The sequence below is a fragment of the Pezoporus flaviventris genome, unplaced genomic scaffold (assembly GCF_033815535.1).
Source record: "Pezoporus flaviventris isolate CSIRO_AGI_PZ_B2104156 unplaced genomic scaffold, CSIRO_AGI_Pfla_v1 ptg000025l, whole genome shotgun sequence".
NCBI classification, from domain to species: Eukaryota; Metazoa; Chordata; class Aves; order Psittaciformes; family Psittacidae; genus Pezoporus; species Pezoporus flaviventris.
Window position 1 is genome coordinate 13510125 of NW_026892573.1, and position 19876 is coordinate 13530000.

The following is a 19876-nucleotide window of genomic DNA, read 5'->3' on the forward strand; positions in this document are numbered from 1 at the left end:
GGAGTGGTGAGGAACTGGTACAAGATTCGAAGACTGCCGTGTCGGGCGACTTGCAAGGTGACAGTATGTGTGGAAGGAGTCAACCAGGAAAGACTTGAAGCCATTCACTCACTTTCATGAAGTGCATACACCAATGCCCTATAGTCCTGCATTGCTACACACACCTTCAACATAGTGTTCCTGTTCATTCATTCTGGTTGGCCCAGAAATCCAGCCATATCCTGGGCTGCATCAAAAGGAGTGTGACCAGCAGGTCAAAGGAGGTGATCCTGCCCCTCTACTCTGCTCTCATGAGACCTCACCTGGAGTATTGTGTGCAGTTCTGGTGTCCTCAACAGAAAAAGGACATGGAACTGTTGGAACAAGTCCAGAGGAGACCATGAGGATGATCAGGGAACTGGAGCACCTCCCGAATGAAGACAGGCTGAGAAAGTTGGGGCTGTTCAGCCTGCAGAAGAGAAGGCTGCGTGGAGACCTCATAGCAGCCTTCCAGTATCTGAAGGGGCTATAAGGATGCTGGGGACAGACTCTTCATTAGGGACTGTAGTGGTAGCACAAGGGGTAATGGGTTCAAACTTAACAGGGGAAGTTTAGATTGGATATAAGGAGGAAGTTCTTTCCTGTTAGGGTGATGAGGCACTGGAATGGGTTGCCCAAGGAAGTTGTGAATGCTCCATCCCTGGCAGTGTTCAAGACCAGGTTGGACAAAGCCTTGAGTGAGATGGTTTAGTGTGAGGTGTCCCTGCCCATGGCAGGGGGGTTGGAACTAGATGATCTTAAGGTCCTTTCCAACCCTAACTATTCTATGATCCTATGATTCTATGATTCATAGAATCACGGAATGATTTGGGTTGGAGAGGACCTTAAAGCTCATCCAGTTCCAACCCCTTTCCACGCACAGGGACACCTTCTACTATACCAGGTTGATCAAAGCCCCATCCAGGCTGGCCTTGAACAACTGCAATGATGGGGCAGCTACAACTTCTTTGGGATCCTCTTATCGCTTGCCAGTCATGTTTTAGATAATTTTTAGAAATACTGAGGAGTACTTCTAGGAATACAGACAAGTTGCGCAAAGGCTGTTTTGAGGGTGCATGTGTTGGCTTGGAAATTAAAAATTTTGTCAGCTGTAAGATACAAAGACATGTAATAACTTCTCTTCAGCTTTGGGAAAACAGGCTTGTACAAGCAGCTCGGTGTCTTCTTCCTATGAGTAACATACTGTTTCTTAAAGACAATGGTGGGGGAGGCCTGGTTGCCTAGGGAGGGATGTTCTTTCTCCCTGTATCCTTCCAGTAAGCTTTCTGCATCTCTCTCTCCTGCTGAAGTCACCTGTAGTTTTTTCTTCCTGCACGTATGCTGGGCTGGCTTCCATGTGCAGAGCTGCCAGTCAGAGACGTATCATTAGTCTTTCCAAATTAGTAAGAGGCTCAAGTAAAACTGGAATTAGTGGCAACGTTAATTAGTGGAGAGACTAACTGGGGTGTCTCTTCCACTTCTTCCTCAGTTATCATGAAATGTCAAAGTATATAGTATCTTTGAGGCTTATATCCCAATTTTCCACTCAACTTGTCAAACTGGCAAAGGCTTCAAAATTTGTTAGAGGCATGTGCTGATGGACAGAAGGACAGAATGACAAAATAATCACGTAAGCCCCCCCATCGTTTCTGATTGATTCCAGATCATATATGACTCGTGTTAGTTTGTGATCCATTATAAACCAGATAGTATATTGCAGTTAGACACCTCTGTGGCAACTAAATTATGGTGTGACATAAAACATAACTCATAGCAATTGGTTTTGAAATTAAAACTCTTGACTCTCAGAGAGTAATTATGAATGGGAATTCTTTGTCCAGCAATGATGTATCTAACAGGGTGTCACAGGGTGATGAAATCGAGGATCTATTGTTGTCTATGCATCATCCATACACCATCTGTGCAGTGCCTTACTGCCAGGCAGCACAGACCCATTATGGGAGATGGGGTAATAGACCTCTGCCTGCCTTTTAGTGCTGCTCATCAGTCTGCAAGGCAAGCTCTTAAATATTTTGGGTCGATGTCAGAGCGTTGAGAGTGAAGAGGTAAGAGACAGTGTTTGTACACTGTCAGCTAATTCAGTGCTTCAGCCTTCCCTAAAATCTCACCTTTGATGTTCTGTAGGAAAACTGTTTGGTAAATACTTGCACCTGAGAACCACCATTCCCCTTACTGTGAGTTTGTATTTTCTGTTCCCTTTTCCTGATTAGACAGCTTTCTGATGTTCCTTATTGCATCAGTTTATTCTGCATGAAAAGTCAATATTGGTCTGGAGCCATTTTATATCCCTAGACCTGTATCTTGGGGATAATTTTATGAGAAAACTCAGCATCTTCATTGTAGACTTTGACCTTTAGAACAATTAATTAATGAAGATAAGGTATAATTAGCACAAATGGAAGGGTATTCTGATGAGAATACAGGAAAAGCAGTGTCATTACCTCTAGCACCTAAGATGTCTTTGCAAGCTGTGCCATCTTGTAGGTTGAGACTAAGCTCTTGAAAGCATCTTGGAATTTTGAAGAGGTGTAAGGTTGCATGAGAACATCAATTAAATCTCTACACATACAACTTACAAGCACAGCTGAGATCCAAGAATTTAAAGGTTATACACACAATATTCATCTCTGAGAGTGAGTAGTGTGGGCAAGAAATTAAATCTTGGCTTATTCCCTGGAGTGCACTAACCAATGCAGCTGAGCCACTGCAGGACTGATTGTGATTGTGCATGCTGCGACAAAATTTCTATCCTTTGTTTGGCAAAAAAGAGGAGCAGAGGGGAAATTGTGACTTAGAAAGGATTGGGTGAGCCCCCTTGTCCTCAGGGCAGCTAGATTTGTAATTACATTTAACTAGGATTGCTCTTAAAGCCACAGTCTGGTTTTCTAATGTGTGTTGAAATCCATTTTGAGAACCAGTGGTTCACTTAAAAGGCAACTCTATCCCAACCATCCTTTGGGTGTGGAAAGAGTGGGCTGTGCTAACATAACACTTTATTTATCTAATACTCTTTGAAATATTTGACTTTATTAAAAAGAGACTGAAACCCATTATGTCCTTTGTCCCATATTTGACAGATGCTAGAAGTAGACACAAACAGAGACTTGCGTTGTGTTAGTGACTGGAAAAGGGCCAGCATTAACTGTGTGTCACTCAGTTTCCCCTCTCTCCACCCCCTTGAGATTTTTCATGCCAAGAATGTTTTAAAAGGTGTTGGAGGGATATAGCTGGAGTTTAGTTCATGAGTTTAGCTCTTTTTTGTGTATTAGAATAATTTCAGATGGGGTTAGGATGGTCTTATTTTAGATATTTTTGTTGTTCACTTAGGAAATCTCATTCCTCAAATGCAGATGGGCATCATCCAGTTTGGGCTTTTTTGCTATCCTGCCCATAAAGCATGATCAGGTCTTTTTATGAATACAGAAAATATGTTAAAGAGAAAGAGTTGATTATTTTAGCATTTCAGCTATCAAGTAATCTATTCAGTAATCTGTTCTACTGTGGATCAAAATTTTACTAGAACAGGCTGCTAGGAGGCAAGAGCAATCTAGGCTGAAGGATAAAAAGTAAATTAGATATAAGGAAGAAGCTCTTCTCTATGAGAGTGCTGAGGCACTGGAGCAGGTTGCCCAGAGAAGTTGTAGCTGCCCCATCCCTGGCAGCATGCAAGACAGGGCTCGACGGGACTTGGAGCAGCCTGGTCTAGTGAAAGGTGTTCCTGGCCATGGCAGGTGGGTTAGGACTAGATGATCTTTAAGGTTCCTTCTGACCCAAACCATTCTATGATTCTATGAATGAATTAACAGGAACAGGATGTTGGAGGATTGTGTAATGATGAAGGATTATAGGGTGTTGGTGTGTGCACTTCAAGAAAGAAAGTGAGTGAAATTAAGGGAAAGACTGTTGGGGATCTATTAGAAGTGAGGAAACAGTGCACTGAAACAGTGAGGGAGGCAGGAGGCGGGTTTGGAGAAAGACTGGAATGGTAGGGAGGATGTGAAGGGAGACAGATGGGCTGAGATAAAGAATGTGCAGAGGAAGAAAAGGAATAAAACTGATAAAGAGAGAAGGAAGGAAAGTAAAGAAGGTGTTATAGGGGGACACTGGGAAAAGTGTGGGGTATGTAGTGGAAAGTTAAAGATTGTTGTAAAGGAGACAAACATATGGGGGAAATACTGAATGGGAATCTGTGCAAGAAAGGTCACTGTGTGGAAGAGGAAGGGAATGGAGTGTCTGAACTCTTTTGGCCTCATTTTCTGTTATTTATCTAATATTGTCAGTTCTTCATAGTAGTAAGTAATGGTACTGAAGTCCCTTGCAAGTAAATTAGAATACCTGTGTTCTTACAAGGATAGCGAAGGTTGAATTTCCAGCTTGAAGTGATTACTCACAAGGTGTTCATGCTGGCTGAAGGGCTGGGAGCTGGGATGTCATTTAATAAAGTGGCCAGCATACTTTTAAAGATCACACAAGTTGTCTGGAAGCTCTCCGTGAAGCTCAGTATTTTTAGAATAGAAATTTGGGGGGGTTTAACATTTTATCTCTGCATCTTTTGGCTTTAAAAATGCCTATTTTGCTGACTTAACAGGTATTAGGAATCCACACATAACAAATTTTATAGCACAACTTTTAATGAGAAGGAATTTTGTACCCTAACAAAAAGAAAGTGATGCGCTATGATAGTTTGGGTTCGTTTGGTTTCTTCGTTTCTGTTTCCAAGGAAACATGCTTGAGATGCATGTCTGGAAAAATCATAGAGAGTTGCAAATGATAATTTATCAGTTTGATAAAATTGATAACAAATTGTTTTCCTAGTTTGGGCATTTTGGTACATCTAAGATCAAAATGTTGTTGCAGTGTCTTTCAGAAGAGAGCAACTCTCACAGCAGGTAACATGGCTTGAAGACCCCAGCTTTTCTGCTTCTTCCCCCTTCAGTTGGTGGCCTACTGAAAATGAAGGGCAAGGGAAACTTTCAGACCTTTCAAAATTATCAAATTCAAATTATTTGCTATGACAACAGGGGAATGGCATTAAGCACCTTTCTGCTTGACTCTCCCTGCTTTTTCAAAGTATGCAGGGTACAGGTGCTCTTCTGTTGTTGCATTACATGTATTTGCACTTCGGTAACACCCAAAGGTCAACTCTTTTTGCTCAGTAGTGACAAGTTCTGTGAAATATGTGATTTTGCAAACTCCTATTCCTATGTTAACAAATGCTACACTAGCAGAGGTATAAAATTGTTATTGCTAAGTGCTGACACCTCCTTTCTCTCCTGACATTGAGAACTGTTTTTAAGTAAGGTTTAAAATTACATAATTTTTATATTAGGCAGAGCTTGCCCATTTCTTTTAATTTAGGACAATCCAAGAAAATCCTGTTTCGATTCACTGAAGGCCATGATCAGAGAAATGACATTCTTAAATACAGTCTCAGTTATTTCCAGTGACTGGAATAGATCTTTCATTTAAAAAAAATTGCATTTCCTTTGTGGAGTCTTTGGTCCAGAAGTGTCTTATTTCAACAATGAGATTTCAGGCAGGACTTTCACAACTACTAACTCATCAGATCTGTGAACCTACCTCTGCCTGTTTCTGTTAGTTGGGATAAGTGTGGACAGACTGAATGGGAGGTGATGGTGGAGCTGACTTTGGCACCTGTCAGAAGTGTGTTGTGGGGGTATATTTGATGACTACAAAAAGTACCACCTGCAAAACATGCCACATGGAGAATCATCCTCCGGGGGATAATAGATGAAATGCATTTTGATAACAGACTTCATCGGTTCACAGAGGGAGGCACTGTCCTGAAGTACTTGTCTTCACCACCCTTCAGATGCTTACAGACCCCTCAGATGCCTTCCACAAACTCTGTGTGCTATGGACTTGCATCTAACGATACTGTTTCTTCCTGACAGGGGGACTAAAAGGTGGAAATTTGTTGCCAAAATCTAAATAAATAGAACTGTAATAGTTTGTCCCCTCTAAAGGACTCAAACATGCAGTGCAGTTCTGTGTGGCTTCTTGGCTTTGTCATTTCCACTAGTGCAAGGGGGTGCAAAAAGGTGATGTTTTGTGGTGGTTTGCGCAAGCAACTTCTCTAATAGAATTATTTGATTCAGAGCAATCGTGAATAGGGTCATAGCTGATTGGGAAATAAGCCTTACTGGAGTTAATTATAGTTGTTTAACAGGGACTACAGTACTAGACCAAGCACCAATATATATCCCCTATGTAGGGGAGAGGCAGGACTGTGCACATTTCCTGGACTTCTAGACTTGGAAATTGTCAGAAATTCCTGTTTCTTCTTCCTTCAGACCCAAACATGCAGCAGAAGTTTACAGGCTGCCTTTCTGATGCAATTTAATTCTTTAATTCTGCACCTGAACTCACTGTATGATGTAGTAATTTCACGCTCTCTGTTGCTTATGCTCATTTCACATAAATGCTTAGTGCGTCACTATCCTAAAGTGGAACTGGTTATTATCAAAGGCTCTGTTTTCTAATGCAGTACAATCTTTGTCATAGGAGTCATAGTTTTTAAGGCTATTGACAGAAAATACAAACCTAAAGACTCAAAAGTACGTTTAAATGCATTAAAATTGATGAAGTTTTTCTACACAAGGAGGTCGGGCAGCTGCCTTTAAACATGTTTTGTTTATGGGATAAAGCTAATATTTAGCAATAGCTACCTTTTTCACTCCAGAGCCTCCTTGAAGAAGAATTTTAAGTTGTCCTTAATTGCATGGTAGACACTTTGGGTGGGATTCAGCTGCCTCAGCACAGATGCCTGGTGCCCTTTGAGAAGCCCTGGGGCAGTGAAGTCATATGCGGGGTTGGCAGACGTGCTTAGGGACCCATGGAGATGCCTGCGCTCCCAGAGACTATACCTAGACTTCTCTAATGGCACTAGACACCTGTGTTTAGATAGGTGAATTTCCCCCTTTATGGCAAGGACTGCCTGGCAAAATTCCCCTGGTAGACATTTACAGGTTTTAGTTAAGTCCTAATGCTTATTTTGGGTTTAATTTTACTGGGAGTTTTCTCAGTGGTGTGTAAAGGTTCCACTGCAGTCCACCGTTGTCCTCTTTTCAAGTGACTACTAGCTTAATGTCTGTCTGCTTGATGAAAAGAAGGGGGAGGGGGGGGAAGGGAAGCATCTGAATCTTTAGTACAAGGAATTCTGTTTAATTTAGTTTGTGCAGAGCTAAGCCCTCAAGAAGCAAGTACTTAAGTCCAGATTAAGTTTTAATTTATATGAATAAAAGTTCAGAGTATTTTCACCAATTTCAGAGCATCATTTCAGATACTCAGCAATATGAGTGAATGCAGAATTAATACATAAATTCATACAGTACTTAAGGTACAATAATCTTCCTGTATAAACTTATAATTTAATGCCCAATTTATGCCCTCTGTCTTAATGATAAGCAAAAATGCTTCTGCTGTCAGAAATAATTACATTATTACAATTTTTGATCCATTGCTTTTGGTTAATGGTATTCTTTCAAGGTCTGTCTTTTGAATACCCCTTTGTATTCAAGTCCATTTGACAACATATTTATCACTGCATCAATATAATTTTATATTTTGAGTAGAAATTTGGAAGCAATTTTGAGGTATTCTGTGGTGCCTGATCACAGTAGAGCCATCAAAGGTGTTTGCAGGTATATCTAGTAGCTGTTTCAAAGGATTAAGAAGCAGAATTCACTGAAGACCAACATTCAGTTTTACATTCAGGGTGAACTGATCTAGTTGTTTTCTGCTGCCAAAAGAAAGCAGACTCTCTTTTGTCCCCCATTATTCTCCTCACTCACTGAACGCTGCACAAGCTCATTTAATTCACCAACCTGAGAGAAAACTAGTCCACAAAAAAAAAAAAAAAAAAAAAAAAAAGTAATTTTCTGATGGGTTCCAAAAAAGCTCAGACAAATGTCAGAGCTAGTGCAGAAGGAGTGGAGAGTGGAGCCACACAGCTGGGCATTAAAGAGGGGCAGAGAAAGATGAGTGGGGAAGCAATGGGGGAAAGACATTCCACTTTGGTAAATCATGATAAAGTCAGCTGCTTGTCTAACCACAATCGCAGTTCACAACTGGATGAGTATTTGGAATGGGGGTGTCACTGTTGCCCTTAGCTCTGTAGATTTCACAGCCAAATGACATGCAGAGCCATGGTTTTAATGAGCAGTTAGTATGCATCTGTGCAGAACTACGTGCCCTAAAGGAACCAGTTAAGGTGTATATTTAGTCAGATTTCATATGATCACTGCTCATGAGATCCTGATTCCTATGCCAGCCTAAGTATTTGGCATGATGCTTTCTGTCAAAATTTGTTTGCATTTACCTGTCACTTGGCTTCCATACAGATTGCCAGGTACCAACCTTATTGCCTTATACAACTTCCTGGTGTGATTGGTTCAGCCTTTTGCTATCAAAAAGCCAAGGCTAGCACTTTGACTAACCAAAGGGGTATTTCAGAGCTCAGATAGAAAACAGGAATATACTTTTCTGTACATAAAATACTTGTTTTTTAAAACCAAAGGTAGCACACAAGCATGTCATGCAACAAAATATTTCTAGGCACTGAAAACTTGTGAAATACATATGATACTTTGGGTGGATCAGTAATTAAGAGATATACCACCCTGTGTTATTCATAAATCTTCCTAATTGCAGGAGGAGCTTGGACAAATATATTTAATGTGTCATTTGAGGATCTCTGCATTATAGAAATCTGTCATTTGATGTATACTTAGAGCAAGGTCTGGGTCCAAAAGGTCCAAACATAAATATGCTCAATTTAGTGCTCTCAGGAAAATGAAGGATGAGTCAATTTTAACAGGATTTCAGTCAGTGGTGCCAGAAAGTCTACATAGTTCAAAGCTGAACCCAAATCTGAAACCAAATAGCTAAATTTACCAGTGTAGGGTTTTTTGTATCCGAGAATAGTAAGACTAAAAATCCTTTTATGTTAGATTATGAACTGTTTACTGGTACACTGTAACTTTAAACACATTTATAGTTTAATTATTTCTGTAAATGCTACTAATGACACTGATTTTTTTTTTCCACTGTTTTATTTCTTCTTGGTTTCTGCTTTCTGAAACCATGAGCAATATTTCTTTGAGATACCAAGATGCGGCTCACAGAATATCCTGACCCAGTTCTAGTCCACTTTTCTAAAGAACTTGCTCTGCCCACCCACAATGACAGAGGACATGGGCTTGGAAACAAAATTTTTACAATTGCCTTGATTATTTGCTTCATAAATTAGAAGGAAATTAACTGCTTGCTTCACAAATAATTCCATGATTTCTCAGAAGCTGAATGTAATCTAAGAAAAACCAAAAACTTCCATGCGCTAACTAAATTACAATAACACAAAAAAATGTCATAAGATGCAACTTCCTGGGCTGTTTTGAAAGGAAGCCAATATGCCTTTTGAAACTCATCCTAAATCTTTTCATATCTTTTATGGTAAGGCTTCAAAGCTGAACTGTGCATGCAGTGATCTGTGCTTTAGTAGAAGCCCAGGAGTACATATCTGCCTTTTGGAGGATGCTGTTAGCTGTCTCTTCATTTGAAGTTGTAATTGAGAATATAGATGAACAATACATATTGTAATTCATATCTGCTTTCAAACAGACATTGTCAATAAAACTTCATACTTTATAAAAACTTCCTGCTCACTGTGTTACTAATGTAAACTTTAAATGTTAATGCTGAAAGGAACCTTATTTATATGTGGGTGCTTATTTACTATTTGCATTTCACCAGATATACATGATAAAAAATGTTTTTCTGTATGACTACTCAGTTTAAATTGTAATACAGCAGAGGAACACTTGAATTAAAAAAGTAATTAATAATGGCTGTCAGATGTAGAGATGAAGAAGAATGTAGGAGAAAAATGTTTTTTAGTATTTTCATATTAAACATATCTCTTCCTTTATTCTTCATGCTTTTTAAGCTATTTGTTATCATTGGCTTGAGGGGAAAAGAGGCCTTTGTCCATGGCCCTCTTTTCTCCCTCAATTGCAAATAGTAAAGCAAATAATGAAACTTCTGTTAGTGCAGTTCCAAGGATTGTTACAGTCTCCAACTGTGGTCTGATAAGATGTTTAAGCTGATTTAAACATTGTCAGCCACTAAAAGTGGCAGCATGCTTTCCCCCATCACCTCTGGTTGATTCCTCACCTTGCCCTTGCAGCAATGCTGCTTTTAATTTTTATTCAGTGAGCTGAACCAGGGTAGCAATATGGCTGAGAGGTAGCCCTGCAAGAAAACCTGGCTTAGCACCAGGCTGAGGTGGCAGCAAGAAGAGGAAACTGCATTTCAGCAGAGAGAAGTGGAGACGTGGTGCAGAGAAGCACCTTGCCAGTATTCCTGCAGGACATGTTTTTCTGATGGCAGAGCCCATGTGCTGCAGCTGTATGCTGATCAGATGATCTGACTGCATGTATGTGAAGAAGGCTCAGTAAAACTGTTCCAGCAAATCTATCTGTTGGCAGAGCTCCAGCACCTATAGGGCTGGAAATGAACTTCTCAGGCAACTTCTCTTGATTCTTTATAGCGTTCTCTATGTGCCCAAAGCTGATTTACGCATGTAGTATTAAAAGACCCCAGGATGTCAGAGCAGAGATTTTACACCCTCAAACAAGACTGCAAACTCCTCAGTAGGTATGAAGCAATGGGGAATCACTGAATATGGGATCTCAGCTTCTGTGTTTGGATATTCCTGTGCTGGATAACATTTCTTTCATCCTGAGTGGAGTTGATTTTGATGAGCTGAGGACCAGTTTTACAGTAGTCAGCAACAGAAGTACATTTCCTTGTTTGTATGTTTTCTTACCCAAGTGCACATCTTATTCAGGGCGGGGAAATGGTGACCGAAATGCTACAGATATTTCTGTTGAAACACTTCTGCTTGTGCCATCAAAGGCCGCACTTCTGGGCCTCATAGACTCTCACAGGTGAAGAGCCTTGGCCTCACCTCATCTTATTCATCTGGGAAACCATATCTCATCAAGGATCACCCAACATTCAAAAGTAAAGCTGAGGGACTCATTCCCTTTGAATAAGTATTTTGTAATAGAAAAAAATGTCAGAAAACATTTGCATGACCTGGTAAAGAGCACTTTCTGCTGACATAATCCCCTCAGTATCTGTTAGGGTAAAAAGAGAATTGGATCCTGAATGGTTATATATGGGTGTATATATATGGATGTGTTTACATATATATATATGGATATATGTAAACCCCCATGTTTATAAGATTTATGGCATTAATGTTTTTTGCCATCTCAATAGATACTCAGAAGTACAATGTTCTATAACTTTTGTACTTAAATTGTATATTGGTCCATCTGTATATGCTATGTCTAAAATCACTGCCAGCATATAGTTTAGTTTCATCTTGTCTCTTGGTGTTGCTCATAATCCAAATGCCTCCACTGATTTAAGTTTAATACTGCCTGTGTTGAAAAGACAGACAGCAAGCTGTTCTTGGATCTCTGGAGTATTTCTGGCCCGCACAGTCCTATGGGGAGAGGTCCTTAGGGGTGTTATGCTGCAGTCACAGCTCTGCTACCCTTTAAATAGGTACAGTGTGAACTCTTCTTGCTGTGTGACCAACTGCTGCTGACTGATATAAATACATTAAAGTCTTATGGACTGTGTCTGCAATCTTGTTGCACTGCTTATGCCACCCTTTGCCTAGTAGCCCTCGGATAACCCTCAGCCATGTTCTCTAAGCACTGGGAAATGCCTGACCCTAAATATGCGACTGGTGTCAGCTTGGGTGGCATGACTCCTCAGTAATTCTATGCACCTGGCATTGCAGAATGACAGATGGTGCATTGTCCAGTGCCTGGAGCTGTTTGAAACCCAGCTGTCCTCTCTCCCATTTCTCACATCAGGACTACTGAGATCAATGTGGCTGCTGAGAGACTTCAGCAGGAGCAGCTCCTCACCTAGAGCTGTATGGTGGCATCCCAAGATGTGATGGGGGAAGTCTGGGTCAGGGCCAAGGTCAGCAGGGACTTGTTAAACACAAACCCTGGTGGCACATTTTTAGTGCCAGAGGGCCTCTCAAGGGCTTTATGGCAGTCAACATGGAGATACTTGAAACAGCCTTAGAGGTGTGGTTCCTCAGGGTGTATGTAAGACATTATTGTTAAGTGGAAATAAAATCTGAGAACTGCTGTTATTTTTAATCATGCTGTCACTGAAAGGCAAACATACCTCTAGTACAAGTGAACTACTTTCTTGAGATACCTTTTCCCTTGCAGTGAGTCTCTGCAATGGTAGAGAAGTGATTAAAGAGCTGCCACAAACATCTTGTTAATACCTTTGTGCTGTGCTGCTTGGTGAACCTTTACAAACACGATTATTTCCTCTTCAATTCCTCCATTGTCATGCTCTTGCCCCTTTCTATGTGTGGTAGCAGGAGCAAAGCAAAAGTAACTAAAATGTCAGCTTCTGAAAGCAGCATTTCAGTTACTCAATGTTATTATTAATACACACAAAACAGAGCTGAAAAATAATACAGGAATCAAATGCAGATGGAGAAAAGACAGAAAACAGCAGGGAGCATAAAAGGAAGAATAACAAACCTTGAAAGAGGAGAGCATCTTCCTTTTTCACATTAAACTCTTAACCTTAGTTTTCTGGCTTCTCTTGCAATAAGGTGATGAAAACATTACCATTACACTGTGCTTCAAGAAGTGCAGAGCTGGTTGCAATCCCTGAAACTCTGGTTTCAGAGGGCAGAATATTCTCAGAATGTTTTTGAGGTTTCCTAGCCTTCAGGGAAGGAGGGATGTCATGTAAGAGGTACTTGCACTGCTTGCATCTAGCTTTTTATATTAGTCAGCATCAAATTAGAAACAAAGACATTAGATTAAAAATTAATTCCCACCTAGTGTGCACAACCAGCATTACAACATTTTACCTCCATGCGATTGGAATTGCAATGCTTTGTTTTTCTGACATTTTTAGGCTGCAGAACAGATAATGTTGAAATACTGCTCATACCAATGGACACATCATCTTGTTTGACCTTTCACAAGCTGTTGATATTATTGATTTCTAAACAGTGGAATAACAGGACAAGGCAGCCCAAGCCGTGAATATGTTTTTGTTCAGCCCTTTTTTAGAAGTTAGAGTCTCTCTTTTGATACATAATTTATTTAAGGCATCTCTGTGCTTGAATGCAGAGACGTAGTTCAACATTCAATCCACCAACACCATCATCTATCATACTGAAGTACTTTTTACAGATTTATGCAGACAGGAAGGTGACTAACTTTGCTTTCTGTTCCATTATTCATGGGTTGTCCTGAGGGGACCTTTGTTGATATGACAGTGTGCTCCTGAACAACCTTTGTACAGAGTAGGAAAACTAAGTGGTTTTATCCTGGACAAACAATGAATAATGCACAGTATTTTAAAGCTACCCTAAGGGCACATACTGTAAAACACTAAACATTGGAAATGCTGATTAAAACAGATTTCTGCAAGAGTTTTAAAATTCCTGTTTTAAAAAACATCGTCCTCTGGAAATAGGACAGATTAGAAATAGGACTGCAGACAGTCCTGTCTGATCTATTTTATCTTTTCTTTTGAGTAGGGAGATGATGTGAAAGGTAGATTGACATTTAAAAGATCTAGCTCAGAGTTGAGTTAGAGTATCTCCTGTTAAGATTTCCAAGGCTGAGGCATTTGTTGATCAGTCATTCACTGGTACAAGGCACTGAGGAATGTTTTTTGCAGCCATCAGGCTCATGACCTTTGTCGTGGTTTAAACCCAGTCAGGCAATACGTTCACTCACTTCCCCCCCCTTCTTGCTCTCCTCCTGCTCCCGGAGGGATGGAGAGGAGAGTCAAAAAGAATGTAACTCCCACGGGTTGAGATAAGAACAGTTTAGTAACTAAGGTATAACACAAATCACTACTGCTACCACCAATGATAATAATGATAAAGGAAATAACAAGGGAAGAGAATACAACATCTCACCACCTGCTGACCGATAACTCGCCCCCCAAGCCCGACCAAGCACCGACCGATACCTCCTCCAACCCTGCAGTCTCCCAGCCCTTCCGGCTAACTCCCAGTTACATCCTGGTCATGACGTGCTGTGGTATGGAATACCTCTTTGGTCAGTTTGGGTCAGGTGTCCTGTCTCTGCTTCCTCCTGGCTTCCCCTCCTCCCTGGCAGAGCATGAGGCTCACAAAGTCCTTGGCCAAACCAAAACATCGCTATCAGTTCTGTTCCCAGGCCGAAAGTCAAAACACTGCACTGCACCAGCTACCAAGAAGGAGAAACATGACTGCTACTGCTGAACCCAGGACAACCTTAAAAAAACTCTGCATTGCAGCTAATTGAACTGCACTTGGGATTTTCACTTTTCGCCTTCTTTTCCTGCTCCTGTGTTTCACTTGTTACTGATCATATACCAGCTCTGAGGGACAAGAGGTGATTGTATTCATCACTGTGTTCTGTCAAAAAATTATGTTATGAAGACAACTGTTAGTTTTGTCCTGTCTGCTCGTTAAACAGATCCTAGTACCAATAGAGTAAAAATGTTTAACGCAGTACAAAGGCAAATTTCCTTTTAGGTTTTCATAGTGGGCAATTCTATAAGCAGTATTTGTTCAGGTGCAGTTGTTTGTTCTGACCTTATTCTTTAAAAATAATAATAGTAATAATAATAAAAAAGGGTTCAAATAGCCAATGAAATGTTTATAAAGAATTACGGATGTCAGGGGGGGAAAAACAAATGAGCAAACCACAAATATTTTAAACCTCTCCCCACCCTACCCCCCAATATTTTATATGCTAAGAAAATGTGTTAAGTCATACAGGGGGAAGTCCCTGAGGACTGGAAGAAAGAAAATGTCACTCCTATATTCAGGAAGGTCAAGAAGGAGAATCCAGGGAACCACGTGTCAGTCAGCTTCACACTGATCCTTAGGAAGATGATGGAGCACATAATCCTGGAAACCATTTCCACACACATGTCAAGGACAAATAGATAACTGGGAGCAATCAGCATGTTTGTATGAAAGAGAAATCATACTTGGCCAACTTGGTAGCCATCCACAATGGAATAACTGCTTTGGTGGATGCAGGGAAAGCAGTGGATGCTGTTTATCTCAATCACTCTTAAGTCTTTTGACACTGTTCTACTGATGAAATATAAACTAGATAAATGGACAGTAAGGTGGATTGAAAACAACCGCCAGGCTGAGCTGTACAGTCCAGCTGGAGGCCAGTCACTAGTGAAGTACTCCAGGGACTACAGAGGTGCAGCTTTTGGTATGTCAGGAAAGGGTGCAGAGGAAGAAATTGTCTTTCCAAGGCATTTACATGAAATCTGAACACTGAGTAGCTAGCAGCACCTGTTTGAAGGCACAACACATATTTTAGGTGGCAGAGCAGCCTCGCTGGGGTGCTGCCCTCTGACTTCTGCTCCAAAATGCTACCACCCCTTCTGCAGTATCCACAGTGGGGCTGCTTTGCTCCTTTCCTAGCATCCCCATGCATTGTTATAGCCTGTGTGTATCCAAAGTCCTGCTGTGTCTGAGGAAGCTCACTTCCTATACTTCACCTCCACAGCTATGAGCAGAAAAACCACCTATATGAACCAGCAAGATACTGCAGCTCCTCTGCCCTGGACTCCTGCTCTGCAGTCACTGGGCACATCCTGAACCCGGGAGACTCCAGGGACTATTCAGGCCAAGCAGGAAAGTGTCTATCATATTAAGGCCCCCAGTAGGTTGCTTATTAGTGGAAAGTAGGTTGACTGGGTCTCTAACTGAGAGCATCTTCTGATACCCAAATGCAAATTTAGATTTCTTCAGAGAGAGTCCCATACTGAGGTGTGTGCTGTGTGAATACTTGGGTCAAAACCTCACAGTTGGGCTCGTTGCCACAGTACAATGACCTTCTTATAAGAGCTGACTTCCTGCCTTCATGGTGGTTCAAATATATCCATCGTATTTCACAGTTCTGGGTGGCCTGAAACACATACTCAGTTTTGTCATCTCACCTGACAAATATTAACTCTTCAGGCTTCTCCTTATTTTCAATGATGTGCCCATGCAGTTGGCAGTTTTCGTCCCTTGATCTTCCTGCCTGCTCCAAACCCCTTTTATTTGATGGCGCTTCAGAATAACTTACGAACTGGAGCTTCTGAAATATTTTCTGGAGCTTTCTTTATTAAATGCATTTAAAAAAAGGTAAAAGTTTGCTTAAAGTTTCACTTTAGTCTTATTTGAAGAAAAAGTTTGATTCTTCTATTTATAACAGGTAGGCAGCTCATATGCAATAAAGCCAAAATACAGCTAAGGTGGTTATGAAAACATAAGTAATAACAGGAGCTTGTTCTTCCTAGCAAGTGCCTCAGCCCCATAAATTCTTCCCCAGGCACGTGCTTACCTATGCTGCCCGGGTACCTCTGCTTCATAAAACCTGATGCAATGAAAACTGAATTGACGGCTTTCAAGGGTTGTTCTGAGATGTTCATTATTTAATTTTTATTTCAGTCTGGGCTCTGTTGCTTACACAGGAAGTTTCTCTTGATTTTTAGTGCCTTAAAATATTGTAATAACACTGCTTAGGTCTTGCAGTTCTGAGTAGTGACTTTATGTGCACAAAGAGACATTCACCACTCTTAGAGCTCACGTATTACTTAAATCTTACAAGACTAATATATATTTACACTTTGCGTACAATGTTCTAGCCAAATCCCACCAAGGACTTCCACCCCTGGGAGAAACACCTCTCTACAAGGATATATCCTGAAACTGGTAGTACAGACCAAATGAGACAAAAGTCCTTTCCCTTAATCTATATATATATGAAGACTATAGCTGGCAAATACAGATACACTCACTGTCTGGGGAAGGGGGTGAATAGTAGAAAAATATTGTTGGTTTTAGCCCCAGTACACAGGCTGTCTGTGCTTCAATCTGCAATACAAATCTCCCCTGATAAATGCAGCGATTTCTATTTTAATTTCCAGGAAGATGAATACAGAGATAGTAATGGCCAAAAAGAGTTGACCTATGAATCTCAAAGAGATCAATGCAGCTGTAAGACAGTTAGATCCTGCTATCTTGCTGAGAAACAACCACTTGAACATCAGTAATATTGATATTGAAAGTTAATACTGTCCTCAAGAGGTACTTTTAAAAAGTCCAATCATAGATGAAGAGCTATGGGTGAGAGGATCATCTGTCTGCATGAATGAAGTGGCCAAGGTTTTTTCACCAATATGAAAATCGCCCTCCTTCAATGACTATCCCATGACTATGTCAACTGCTGCATAAAGAAACTAGTTGTGAGAGTGTGGAGAATGGAGGTCAAGGCACTGTGTATTGGCAGAACAAGCATCACTAGGCAGGAGGGGATAACGTCTAGGAAAAAAGGTAAGATAACTTTGTATGCTCTGCTGCAGGGATACTAAGCAAGCAAACCTCTTTATGGCATTTTTGCTTTATGTTCTTTGTTTTACTTTATGAGTAAAACATGAGTACTTTTACGTCATGAGAAGGGGAAAAAAAAAAAAAAAGGGCTTTTCACCAGAGGCGTTCTCTCTCTCTGGGAATTTAATGAAAGCACTAAACATGAGCTGAAATCCATCTCTGTTCTCGTTTCAGTTGGGATAGAGTTAATTTTCTTCCCAGCAGCTGGAACAGTTATGTGTTTTGGATGTAGTGTGACAATAATGCTGGTAACCCATGGATGTTTAGTTGTTGCTCAGTAGCACTTACCCTGATCAAGCACTTTGCAGTCTCTCATGCTCTGCCAGTGAGGAGGGGTACAAGAAGCCAGCAGAAAGCAAAGACAGGACACCTGACCCAAATTAGCCAAAGGGGTATTCCGTACAACAGCACGTCATGCTATAGTATGTTAGAAACAGGGGGCAGTTGGCCTGGAGGGGTCAATTGCTGCTCAGGGATGAGCAGCAAGCAGCAGGTGGTGAACAATTGTTTTGTGCAAATTTTGGGTGGTTTTGAGAAAGGAGTTATTCTTTTCCCTCTTTATTTCCTATTATTGTTGTTATTATTATTGCTGTTGTTGTTATTATTATTATACTATTTTATTACTATTATATTTTACTTTCATTATCACACAGTATCACAGTATCACAGTATGTTAGAGATTGGAAGGGACCTCGAAAGATCATCTAGTCCAATCCCCCTGCCGGAGCAGGAACACCTAGATAATGTTACACAGGAATGCGTCCAGGCGGGTTTTGAATGTCTCCAGGGAAGGAGACTCCACAACCTCCCTGGGCAGCTTGTTCCAGTGTTCCATCACCCTCACTGAGAAGTTTCTTCTCAAGTTTAAGTGGAACCTCTTGTGTTCCAGTTTGTACCCATTACCCCTTGTCCTATCATTGTTTGCCACTGAGTAGAGCCTGGCTCCGTCCTCGTGACACTCCCCCGTTATATATTTATAGACACTTATAAGGTCACCCCTCAGTCTCCTCTTCTCCAAACTATAGAGACCCAGCTCCCTCAGTCTTTCCTCATAAGGGAGATGCTCCACTCCCTTAATCATCTTTGTTGCCCTGCGCTGGACTCTCTCCAGCAGCTCCCTGTCCTTCTTGAACTGAGGGGCCCAGAACTGGACACAATACTCCAGATGGGGTCTCACCAGGGCAGAGTAGAGGGGAAGCAGGACCTCTCTCGACCTACTAACCACCGCCCTTCTAATACACCCCAGGATGCCATAGGCCTTCTTAGCCACAAGGGCACAGTGTTGGCTCATGGTCATCCTGTCGTCCACTAGGACCCCCAGGTCCCTCTCCCCTACACTGCTCTCTAACAGGTCGTTCCCCAACCTATACTGGAACCTGGGGTTGTTCCTGCCCAGATGCAGGACTCTACACTTTCCCTTGTTATATTTCATCAAGTTACTCCCTGCCCAACTCTGCAGCCTGTCCAGGTCTCGCTGGATGGCAGCACAGCCTTCTGGCGTGTCAGCCACTCCTCCCAGCTTAGTGTCATCAGCAAACTTGCTGATAGTACACTCAATTCCCTCATCTAAATCATTGATGAATATATTAAATAATACCGGTCCCAGTACTGACCCTTGAGGCACTCCACTAGTCACAGGCCTCCAACTAGACTCAGCCCCATAGACTACAACTCTCTGGCTTCTCTCCTTCAGCCAGTTCACAGTCCACCTCACTACCTGATCATCCAGACCACACTTCCTCAATTTAGCTGTGAGGATGCTGTGGGAGACTGTGTCAAATGCTTTGCTGAGGTCAAGGTAGACCACATCCACCACTCTGCCATCATCCATCCACCGTGTTATTTCCTCATAAAAGGCTAAGAGATTGGTCAAACATGATTTCCCCCTGGTGAAGCCATGTTGACTGCCCCTCATAACCTTCTTATCCTTGATATGCCTTAAGATGGTACCAAGGATAAGGTGTTCCATCACATTATTAAACTGTTCTTATCCCAACAAATGGGATTCTGATTCCCACTCTGGGGGATGGGGCCAGTGGGCAAGCAGCTGTATGGTACTTATTTCCTGGCTGGGCTTTTGTCTTGGCAATGTCTCTTTAGGATAGTATTTAATATAAAGCCAAATTCCATAGCTATTTTTCACATGGCAGTTTTCATCAGTAGTTTTCAAAATGCCTTACAAAAGGTTTTATTATTTCACAGAGGGGAACCTGAAGTACAGAGAGGTAAAGTGAGTTGCACAGAGAGCCATGAGCTGGGATGTGTATAGAGCCTCACCATTGTGAGATTCACCATCATGAACCCCACAGACATCTTCTGAACCCGTTTATGATGGCCATGCTTTATTTT